Source organism: Pseudorca crassidens, chromosome 16 (genome assembly GCF_039906515.1).
Source record: "Pseudorca crassidens isolate mPseCra1 chromosome 16, mPseCra1.hap1, whole genome shotgun sequence".
NCBI lineage: Eukaryota > Metazoa > Chordata > Mammalia > Artiodactyla > Delphinidae > Pseudorca > Pseudorca crassidens.
In genome coordinates this window covers 8,801,563-8,813,507 of record NC_090311.1, presented here as the reverse complement: position 1 = coordinate 8,813,507, position 11,945 = coordinate 8,801,563, and the positions used below count along the sequence as shown (strand labels likewise).

General features: G+C 44.9%; 1 non-coding gene across 1 annotated transcript; it reads right to left on the bottom strand.

Moving 5' to 3' along the window:
* Positions 1–4,790: 4,790 nt before the first annotated feature.
* Positions 4,791–4,897, bottom strand: LOC137209527 (U6 spliceosomal RNA). The gene has a single exon (XR_010936082.1). It is a non-coding gene; the product is annotated as a U6 spliceosomal RNA (small nuclear RNA).
* Between the last annotated feature and the right edge of the window lie 7,048 nt (positions 4,898–11,945).

Sequence of the window (11,945 nt, the reverse complement as noted above, 5' to 3'; positions counted from 1 at the left end):
TAACACTCCTGAAAGATGCATTGGCCGGCCAACAGTAATGCCTTTTATGGACCCAGTGTGACATTGCAATGACCTGGAAATCATGGGTCAGTGAAAACATCTGGAGTTTGGTGTGTTGTTTTCTTATTTGCTTTTTCAGAAAAATCTCACTTTGGGTTCTGTTCCTGGCCATTTAGCAAAGGTCCCCAGTTTAATCCATTGTCTTTTATGACAAAAGACACAGAGGGGCTACATGCCCAGCAGAAGGCTAGTCCACCAGGAATCTTGCTTTTCTGTTTACACCAACACTGTTGAAACCATGTCCCTTTGAAATGCCGTCCTGTAGGCGTCACCAGCAGAGATGAGCAGGAGGGGCTTGCTGCTGGCCAGCCTAATTTTTTTTTTTTGCGGTTCGCGGGCCTCTCACTGTTGCGGCCTCTCCCGTTGCGGAGCACAGGCTCCGGATGCGCAGGCTCAGCAGCCATGGCTCACGGGCCCAGCCGCTCCGCGGCATGTGGGATCTTCCCGGACCGGGGCACGAACCCGTGTCCCCTGCATCAGCAGGCGGACTCTCAACCACTGCGCCACCAGGGAAGCCCTGGCCATCCTAATTTGATCAATATCAGGGATTTTGCTTCTTACTGTGAAGTTAAAACAGGATTCTGCTCTCTTCTCAATGGGTCATTTTCCTGTCATCTTCCATATTTAAGATTGGTTAAAAATCTCTGCCCAAAACTGACTGAGCAGGGCTCAAGGTTTAAACTGCAAATCCTAATGTGATAATGCATGGCTTCCCTGTGCTTCACAAAGGGAGGTTTTTAAAATACATATAACATCAGAATATGGAAAGCCTCGGCCGTCTCCCACCCGCAGCCCCAGCCATGAAAGCCGATATTGACCCAATGCTTAAAATATGGAAAAGGTAATAATTAACATTGTACTTCCAGTGCATGTGGTGGCTCTAAATAGCTTATGGGCTTTATGTACATCTAGAAGCAATAAAATCGTGTTTGTTATTGTTGGATGAGACGAAAGAAGCCCCTCGGATCATTATATACGAAGATGTCTTTCACAGTGGCCAGCAGAACCGTGGGGAAGAGCTACCTTTCTTTCCCTTCACAGTTGGCCTGAGAGCCAGGAGGATGGGCAGAGAATCCTGGAAACCCGGCCAGCTTCTAATTGTGTCTTTACAGCCAACTAGGCTACCAAAATGATTATCTTCTTCTCTCTGAGCCTTACTGACCTGTGGCTAATGAGATTTGTGCTTCGATTAGTTGTAGAACATAAATTAGCTAATCAATGGCGATGGATTCGCATTTCTCATACATGAGTTCTGCTGCAGTGATCTGTATTGAATATTCAAATCAATTTTGAATCCTCTGCATGAGTCCGCTAACGTGGCCTGCTGGAATCTGGCCGCAGCTGTAGCGTCCTCGTGAGCAGATGAGGGCTAGGCTGAGCCCGGCTCGTGCACCCGCCTCTCGTGGCTGCTGGAGCTCTGCAAGCTACCTTGCTTTCCCTTACACACGGTGAGGGCCAAATAGGGTTTGGGACAAAGTTGTGTGGGAAAAGCAAGAGAAGCTCCAGGGGAACTCATGGTCCGAGGTGGCCTCTTTCCTGAAAAGGAACAGAGCGAAATGGACATCAAAAAGCAGACAGCTGGTTTCAGGTTTCTGAGGTGCAAACTTTGCAAAGAGTGAGATCCCGGTTCGGTGTCTTCACTTCTCAGCACGGGGAAGCGTATCTTCACTCTTTGCTGTAGTTGTCTCGTCTGTACAATTAACCGGCATCTTGGCATAAAATGTGGAAATTTGTACAGTCTTCAAGGCATCTGTGGGCTTTATGGTACAAGTTCTGTTAGTACTGAAGCCACAGAAAATTAAATGTTCCCCAAAGAACTTCCAGATGTGCTTTATTCTAATGGGGTCATTATGCAGTAAATTAAAAAGCAGGGTAAATGGAACTGTAAAATTTAAATTACTCTAAAACCACATCTCTTTGCTTTGAGCATTCATTTGTGGGGTTGCATTTGCAATAAATGTGAATTAGGCAGCTGCAATAACTGTTAATCATATATTTATAAAATAGTAATGAGGAAATGAATAGCAGAGTAAGACAGCTGCACATTTCTCTGATAGTATGTCAACTGTGAACATAATAAGATGTGGAACATTGTTTGGAGCTGGGCTGATAATACAGCTGAATGTAAGAGATCGCTTCAGCCTCTTAACTTTACATGAAATTATACATAAAATCCATAAAAGCCCATAATAATGCATTATGCGTCTGAATTGTATTCAATATTTTTCTTTGCTTTGATTTTCTGAAATAAGCTCTACTTTCACCAAAGCCATCTTCCAGCATCAGTGAGGCTTTTGTTTCAGGCGATGTCAGGCTTCTAAGATTGCAACTGGATTTAAAGAAAGCAGGGCCGGTGCAGGCAAGGAGTTAATGGTGGTGCTTTGTTTTGTTTTCTCGGAGTTGCCGTACGTGGCTGGAGACATGCCCTGTCCCGGGCGGAGGACAGTGTGTCCAGGCCTCCCCAGCTGCCACCTGAGATCAGGATTGGGGAGAGAGGCCACTCCCAGTTCACCAGAGCCCCTGGGCTGCTGGTTCGACCTGGTGAGAACAGGGACATGGCCTTCAGCCACTGTCTAGACAACATCTACTCTGGGACCAAGGCTGGGCGCTCCAGGCAGGTCTAGAGAAGGGGGTGAGGGTCCTATGGGCCTGCGTTTGGGAAGGATTGCTATCCTGGTGGCCGAAGTGATGACCGTTACTCAGAAACTTCCTTGTCCTGGTGTTTGAACAAACCCTCTGCTGTGACCATCTGAAAACTGGGGCTTTGAGACCGACTTCTCCCTGAGCACAGAGAGGCAGGGGAGGGGACACGCGATCGAGTGTCCACGAGGAGCTGATCCTGGCCAATCTCTGCCTGTCCGTCCATTATATAGCACGACTGGGATGAAGCAGGTGCCCCTTACTGAGCATTCAGGGCTCTGCTCGGCCTGGTCCAACCACCTCTACCCCGCCCCACGTTGAACACTCGTAGGGTCCCTGATCTGCCGTGGTCTCGAGTTTGGGGGCTTGGAGTATGCGCTTCTCTTGGTCTGGAATATTCTTTCCTGCTTCAAAGATTCCAGTGGCTCCCGCACTTTCCCCCTGTGAAGCCATCCCAGACTCCCAAACCCCTATTCTTATTCCCCTGGTGTTCATTGTTCTGTCCACCTCACCATTACAGCAGCAGTCTTATTGCATCTCGGGGTACTGTAACTTAGGATCAGTGTCCGCCTCAGACTGAGGGCTCCCTGAGTGGACCCGAAGGTCTGGTGCTTGTTACATCTTGTTTTGGAGAATGAATGCAGAATGCAGTCACTGGATGTTGGTGTAGGATTAGAGAAAATGGCCTGGGAGGGTCCAGCGTGAACCCTCTTGGTGTGTCTACAGTTAGACCAGGTCCTCCGTTTCTCGGGGCGGCCCCCACCTCTTGGGATGAATGGTGGTTATCTGCAAGGGGCTGGACGAGGAGGAGTTCTAATGGGAAGAGTGGCCCCAAGATGTTCAATGTGGGATGCTTCAAAATGGAATGTCAAGCGTCCGTAATTGTACTCCGCATCAGTCAGCACTTTTGTAGGACACTCACTGAATGCAGTGCATTGTAGGAAACTGGGGGTCACTGCTCTTCCTGGGAAGGAGGGAGGGAGGGAGAGAGAGAGAGAGACAGAGACAGGGAGACACAGAGACAGAAGAGGAAGAACAGGGGTGAGGGGGGAGGAAAAAGATGGTTATACACACATACAATGAGCATCCTGTAATCTCTTCCTAACCCACACTCACTTCCCAGTATTTCAGTATCAATTTTCGTTAACCAATAATTTTTTTCTTGTCACAAAAATACTATATGGTCATTATTGTAATGTACAGCATAAAGAATTTCATAATTTGTTGAACCATTCCCTTATTTGTTTAAAAATTTCATTGTTTATTTAATCATTGTCTATATGTTTATTCTCTTACTATTCATTTAATCATTCTTCATTTGTTGAATGTTTATGAACATTTTTTTTCTCCTTTAAGTAATGTTATTAAAATCCTTAAAATCTTTGCCAGTTTCATAAGTACAGTATGATACCTCATTGTTATTTTAATTTCAATTTACTTTATTTCTAGTAAAGTAGAATTTTTCTCTTTGTTTTTTTGCTTATTTATATGTATTTTTTCTCTTGAGATGATTAAGTACAGCTTTCATTAACTGAGGGAACAGCGCCAGCACCGAATGTTTTATGGGATGTATTATTTCATTTAATCTTTGTGTTAACCCCATTCATAGACCCTATGGTCTGTATGAGGCTTGGCGAGGTTGAGGACCCTTCCTGAGATGCACGGTTAGTAGGCGCTAGAGCCTGCTGCATTGCAGGGCATGTCCCGTCATTTTTCTACTGGGGGCTGTCAACTTTCTCTTTAACTTACTGGAGCTGTTTGCATATTGAGTGTTTAATTGTCCGTGTACCTACGGCATAGTCTTTTTTTTTTTTTAATTGAAGTATAGTTGATTTACAATGTTGCGTTAGTTTCAGGTATACAGCAAAGTGATTCAGTTATACATATCTATACATATCTATCTAAATCTCTATATATCTATTCTTTTTCCAATTATTTTCCCTTATAGGTTATTACAAAATATCGAGTATAGTTCTCTGTGCTATGCAGTAGGTCCTTGTTGTTTATCTATTTTATACATAGTAGTGTGTATATGTTAATCCCACACTCCTAATTTATCCCTCTCCCCGCCCCCTGCTTTGGTAACCATAAAAAAAAGGGAACGCTTCATGAATATGTGTGTCTGCTTTGCGCAGGGGCCATGCTAATCTTCCCTGTATCGTTCCAATTTTAGTATATGCGCTGCCGAAGCGAGCACCGGCATAGTCTTTTAAACAGAGGGGTAATGTCCCAGTGTTCCCATCAAGGAAGGGGAACGGCCACCCCCAAGAAACCCACCACTCTCCCCATTTTGCCTTTGTTCAGAGGGTCACCTCTTGGCGGCTCCGCTTTCAGGATTCTTCCTCGTCATCCTCTTATGTCTTCGCCCTCTGCAAGGTGGGTAGAATGATGGCTGTTACTTGTCTCATTCATGTGAGAAAACCGAGGACTGCCCAGGGTAAGAGATTTGGCAGGGAAGCCAATGAAAAACAAACAAAACCTAAACTAGCACTAACAAAACCCAACCAAATCAAACCAAACTGAACAAAAAATACCTCAGTAGAGTGAATCAGTTGGTTTGGATATGGGGCAGAGATGCCAGGTAAAATATAGAATGGCCCGATAAGTGTGAATTTCAGATAAACTACCAATACTAAAATTGCTAAAAATGGTAAAAAAAATACTAAAACAATTCTATGCACGGTTTGGGACATACTTATCCCCCAACATTACTGTTGTTAGAGATTTGTTAGGAGACTTTCAGTCTTTTTTCAAATACAATTTTATTGGGAAAACTAACATATGTAACAGATTAAAAGGACTGTTTAAATTTATTTTGGAAGTTCAAATGAACAATATTTAAAAATCAGTCAATAAGAACCATAAAACTGTTATGAATCTGAGTTTATGAGTGATCTTTGCCACTTAGAGCAGCCTCAACTCCAATTCGTGTTAGATTATTTTTTTAATCCGGTGAATACATTTTGCTTGCAAATGGTAAAACATGGCTTACCTTGAGATTTAAGGATACCCATCAATTAAACAGCGATAAAGGAGAAAATTTATTCTGGGATGTGCTCAAAACCAAGCTGCAACCCTGGTTAATGCATTGGAGGGTCTCCACTGTGTCCTGGTTTGGAAGGCACATGATTATGATAAAAGAAAACAACGTACAGTAAAAGATTAGTCTGAGTTAAATATTGGCAGACTCTCTGAGCACCCAGAAGAGCCCCAGGCTAGAGCAAAGCTTGGGGTATCCTGCCCCTGTCCACGGCTCTCTGGACAACAGAGTGTGTTGTGAGGTTGGGCTGACCAATGTCCAGTCCAAAATTGTTGGTCATCTTGGCACTAAGAGGCTCTTGTTGGAGACTGAGCCCAAGGCTTGGTGTGAAAGCATCAGCACTGGCCCCACGTGTGGACCCGCATCCTTCCCCGGAGCCTGTAGGTGCTCCGTCATTGTTTGTTTTTCCCTTCAGAACAGTAATGGCTACCATTTATTGAGCAACTACTAATGCCAGGCCCTGTGTGGTAGCTTTACATCAATGGAAGCTTACTGTGATGGAGAAATTAAGTGTCCCTACACTGCTCCCAGGCAGAGGAGTGAATGTGGCTGGAAGGAACACTCCGGATAGCCCGTTGGGGTGAGGTGAGGGGCAAGCCTGGGTGACCAGAGCTAATGGGCTTTCTGGGAGGGTAGGTCTGGCTAAGCCCAAGGCCTTGGTTTTGACGAGTGGGCTGGTCCAGGGCATGGCGGGACGCTGTCCCATGGCCTCCCTTCTCTGCCTAGCTGGGACGGCAGTCAGGGCATAGTTGTTGAGGAATGAATGAATGGTGTAAAACATTAGCCTGCCAGAGTGCCTGTGCACGCAGTCCAGCCCTGATGGGGCATAAACAGAGCAGTAGTTTGAAGATTGATGTCAGAGGCCACCCCTTATGACTGTGAGCCTGGCGTGCAAACTTTCTGAAGTTCAGTTTCCTCATGTAAAGAAATGGGGCAAACAAAGATAACAGTGATAATAGTCAACAGTTATAAAGGATACGTCCCCTATACCATCTGCCAGGCATGGTTCGAGAAGTGTCCTATTAACTCATTTAATCCCCACATTAACCCTCCCTAGGAGACAGGTGACTTTACCACCCCAGTTTACTGGTGAGGAAACAGAGGTGCACAGGGGTTAGGACCCTTGCTCAGGCTCCCACCTGGGCACTCTGGTATCCGAGTTCATGCTCTTAATTTTTATGTTCCCCTGCTCTGGGCAAAAGGTACCTTTGAGATGTCTTCCAGGCTCTTCTCCCCTTCTCTGAGGATTGGCCCCAACCCGCCATGTCCTTGCAGCCACATTTATGTGATGTGATCTGTTCCCTGACTATAAATTGGACCAAAGTGGACATTAGACACAAGCTGGGCCTTCAGGTTCTAAGAATATGGAGCTGGAATGCTGAGAGATGGGTTGCCGTCCACTGTTTGCTTAAATGTGTGGAGTCTGGCGGTGGGGATGTCCCTGTTTGCCCACGTGGTAACCAAAGCAGAGAAAGGAGGGAGTGGGCATCTGTTTCTTACAAGAAAAGGGGCTCCAATGTGAAGACCACATTAAAAAATGTCTGAGGAAAATGTTTTATATACTCTTCTCTTGGGACAAAGTGTCATTTATAATGCTTTAAAAGTTAATAGGTATTAAGCCTTGGCATCCTTCATAATTTAAGGTTGCCCAAGATTAATCCTCTGCACTCTGTTAACTTGCTAAAAGTTTCTTTATTTTAAGGAGAAGATATATGCCCCTGAGGCCATTTTGCCACATGGGTGGTGGATGTGGACACCAGTGAGACTCCCCAATATAGCCCATCTCCCCAGCAGACTCTTAGTCACATGGTCTGAGTTCCATTAGTAATGTTCTGGCTGCAACAAAGAAGGAAGGGTAAATAGATTGGTGTGGGCCCTTTGTGGAGGACTGTTAATCTCCCCAGATTACTGCCCTTCGAATCTGGACTGCTTCCAGCGTTTTTTTGTATATTGGCTCCATTTAAAGTGATTAAAGGGGAGATCTGATTGGATAAGGTCATCCAAATTCTGTAAAGACCACTTCCTCACGAATGAACGCTTGCAATCAATTTTTCAGATAAAATGATTAAATTGCTATTATTGTTGGATCATTTTTTATTAAGAAAACCTTTTAAAATATTAATTATTGGGCCCTCTGAAACACTTTCATCTTTCCCGACTTTGCTCTTGAGAAGAAAGTGTCTGCTTGTTTCCAACACCAGCCAAAGGGAAATGCAGGTTTCCCTTTTTACACCTGCAACCATTCTCCTTACCTCTAATATTTATGTGAATTTAACTTTAATTTTTCTTCCTTTCATCTTCTGAATTAGTTGTATAATGCACAGATCACTCCTTCACCGCTTCTTTCCTGTTTATTTGCCTTAAAAATAGATTCATTAACTAGATTTGGGTGCTCAAGCCATGCGACAACATCCATTTCAAAGGAAGATTTAATGGCATTTCATATTTTTCTACATTAAGGAAGATTAAAGTATATTACAATACCCTTTACTGTCCTATTTTCTTCATTTTAGAAGTGGTCAGTTTAAAATTTTTTTCCCCTCTCTTTCTTTCATCTGCAGTGTTCGATAAATTGTCCAGGCCTTTCAGATGACAGACCCAGCAAATTGAGTTCTATATTACAACTCAGACACATTGTTTAGCCCATCAGCAGTCAGATGAAGCACCTTATTCACACAGGACATCAAAAGAACAAATATATGTGCGAAGTGGCTAAGAGAGCACTGAGACTCAGATACTTCATTTTCTTAATTGTCAGTGATTATTTGGCTAGTTTCAGGGTGGTCACTCTGCTGACTCTGAACCTATACTTACTTGCCTGATGTAATAGTGGTGTGAAATCTACATCCTTATCTGCATAGATCTAGATCTGGATTCATGACCACAAATTACACCATCTGCGGACAGGACATGTGCATCATCTTTTAATAGCCCAAGAGGCAGTCATACTAACATTTTAATAGTGGGCAGTAATATGAAATGCAAGATCCAGACTTATGCCTTTTTATTTCAGCCACCTCGTGATGGAGACTTTAAGGCATTCGCAGGCATGAACAAGGGAGATATTAAGATTTAAGCTTTTTTATTTTTATTTTTTGTAAGGTAGAGGAGGTCATAGCTGTCAGGTACCCCTTGGGCTGAAGTTTTATACAGGTATGCCACCCATCAGCTTGAATCATCGCAGGGAGCCTTCCCACATCTCAGTAAATGCGGCATAACCTTGTAGGACACTAAGTCTAAACAAGGTTTGGGGATGTTGGTAAGATGTGGGAGGAAAGAGCAGAAGACAGATTTTACGACAGTACGATCATGGGGTGTAGGTTTTAGGCAATAAGTGGGTAGCCTAGTTTTCTCAGAAGAAAAAAGAAAATAATGGAAAAGTGTAACATTCATTCGGTGGCCTCACAGGCATAAAAAACCCAATTCCAACTGTTATAGGTCCCTGCAGGAGTCTACAAAAGAACTAAGCTTTTTAAGTAAGAAAACTAGATTCTGGCCCACAGGGCCCTGTCACTGCTGCTTAATGGATGAAACTCTTTGGATATAAATATGCTGTTTACTCCTCAGCTTCAGCTTTCATAAAATATAACCTTTCTATGATTTACGACCCACAGAAAAACTGGAGGATGGATTTTTAGCTCTGAATTGGTTGGATGTCAACAAGAAAAATATAGATAACATATCGAAGTAGCGGGGTGTTAATGCCACACAAAATGATGAAATTATTTTTGTTTAGGAAAGTTAAGTTTGTTCTTAAAGTTGTTGGTGGATGGCAGCTGTGAAAGGTGGGGCTGAGGAAAACCTATGAAATGTCTCTCATTTTTAAGTCCTTGTCCAGTGGCTTATAAGTTTGGGTATAATGACTTCAGTTCATAATCAGTAATGTCTTGTTGAAAAGTTTGGGCTGGGTCTCCCTGGTGGCACAGTGGTTGAGAGTCCGCCTGCCGATGCAGGGGACATGGGTTCGTGCCCCGGTCCGGGAAGATCCCACATGCCGCGGAGAGGCTGGGCCCGTGAGCCATGGCCGCTGAGCCTGCGCGTCCGGAGCCTGTGCCCCGCAACGGGAGAGGCCACAGAAGTGAGAGGCCCGCGTACCGCAAAAAAAAAAAAAAAAGTTTGGGCTAACCACAGATTTTTCACAAATGGGAATGGCCGTTCTTTTCCTAAATCACTCGGGTTTTTCAAGTGCTAGATTTCCGTTATGTCTTCCAACTTCAAATATAGAGGCTGTGCCTGACCTTGCAGACAGGAGATGACAGAACAGCCTTTTTGCACAAAGGTGATTGGAAAAAACGAAAAGTGAAAAACAATAAGCGAACAAACTAATCCCCCAAATAAGCAAAAGCAAGCAAACAAACAAAAGCAAACCCCTCAAATTAACAGCACCCACAAGCTCTCCCCGCTATGCGCTCACAAGAGCCAGCCCTGTCCTTGGATGTTGGGTTGGAGAAAGATTGCATGCCAGTTTGTCATTCAGAGATCTGTATTCATTTTATAGCTTTCTGGTCTGGTTTGATGCTTGAAAGAGCCTGGTTCCAGATGAATTGGCAAAGAAGTTTGCATATACTATCACCAGCCAAAGAGATGAAGTTGTCAAAATTGAAAACGTTTATTTCTCTCTTGATTCTCTGAGCACTGAAGGAAGGGAATTCACACTATTTTTCAAACCTGCCCTCAGCAAATTAAAATCTCATGCACTAGAGGCTGGAAGACCAGATCTTTAGTCTTCCCACAACCTAGAAAGACCAAAGGTGTGAGGCCGAGCTAGGGGACTGTCCCACGGTGACCAGAATGGAAGGGGTCCTTCTTACCCACTGGTCTCTTGGTTTTCGATGGCAGCGTCCATCGAGAGGAGCCCCAAACATATCCACTTCCTTGAGTGGCCAGCCATGCACAACCTCTGTCTCTGGGAGAGATGTGTGGTCTCAGAAGGTAGAGCCATGATCTGTATTGGGTGTTGGGAGTTACTAAGACAAATTTCCTCATATACTCAGTCTGTAGAGATTGCTACTATAAGCCAGATGCAGTGCCAGGTGTTTGGACCTACAATGGTGCTTTCACTCCTCATGGAGCTCGCTTTCTGGAAGCAGTGACCTACAAGCCAACAGGCAATTACAGTCTAAGGTGATCAGTCCTTAGATCCTTAGAGGAGCACCTGGGAAGGGCCCTAAATGCACTTTGATAGGGATGGGGGTGGGTGTCAAGGAAGGCTTCCTGGTCAGAGAAGCAATGGATGTTTTGGGTAGCAGGGGAACCATCATGTGGAAACACTGGAGGTCAGAGACATTATGGAACAATAAAGGAACAGAAGAAATTTAGGATGGCCACAGGACACAGCACACTTAGATTAGGTGGCAGGTCGTAGTTCAGAATGGTGTTTCCTGATATTTCATGGGTGTGTGTTTGGGAGAGCTCTTGAAAATTACGGATTGCTGGGTTCCACCCACAGCATGAGCTGCCCCCCACACCCCCTCACAGCCCAGCAGACATGGCCCCAAGCCTCAGGCCAGAGAGCATTCAGAAGGCTCATCAGAGCACATGCCCCAAAGGCAGAACCTGGCAAGAATCCCCACTCAGTAGGTGAGGCAGGCCTGAGACTGGCCCCGATGACATCCAGGGAGCATGGCAAACCTTGAGGGGCAGGGTTCCTGGTAGCCCTGTAACACCTCATGAGCTTCTCCCTCAACACTAGGGGCCAGACTGAGCCCACAAGCAGCTTCCAGAGCAAACTAAGAGGTTCACTCTGCCCCCAGTATAAACAACTTCCATTTATTCAGCACACATTGGGCCCTTCCCCAACCCTATGGTGTGGGAAGGCCTTGCTTCACCAGCTGGGGGTCCAAAACAAGGTCTCATTACTTTTCCTATTTTCCCCACGGCTCCTATATCAAGAATGCCCTTTCTGGCTTTCCAAGGACCTTCATCCCAGGAGCACAGGGTCCATTGTTGAGCCAAGGAGCCAGTCCTGTGACTGCCCCCTTCTCAGGTCTTATACCCATAGCTGCACGTGGTATCAGAAACACTGTCGTCATCATCGTCATCACCATCACCATCCTTGCATGCACCGCTGCACGTGATCTCCCGAGCAGTCCCGGGGAGTATGTGGTGTGGGATTATTGTCTCCATTTTACAGATGCACAAACTGAACTTCAGAGGTTATGGCTTGTCCAAGATCACACAAAAAGGGTGATCCCTTGCTCACGAT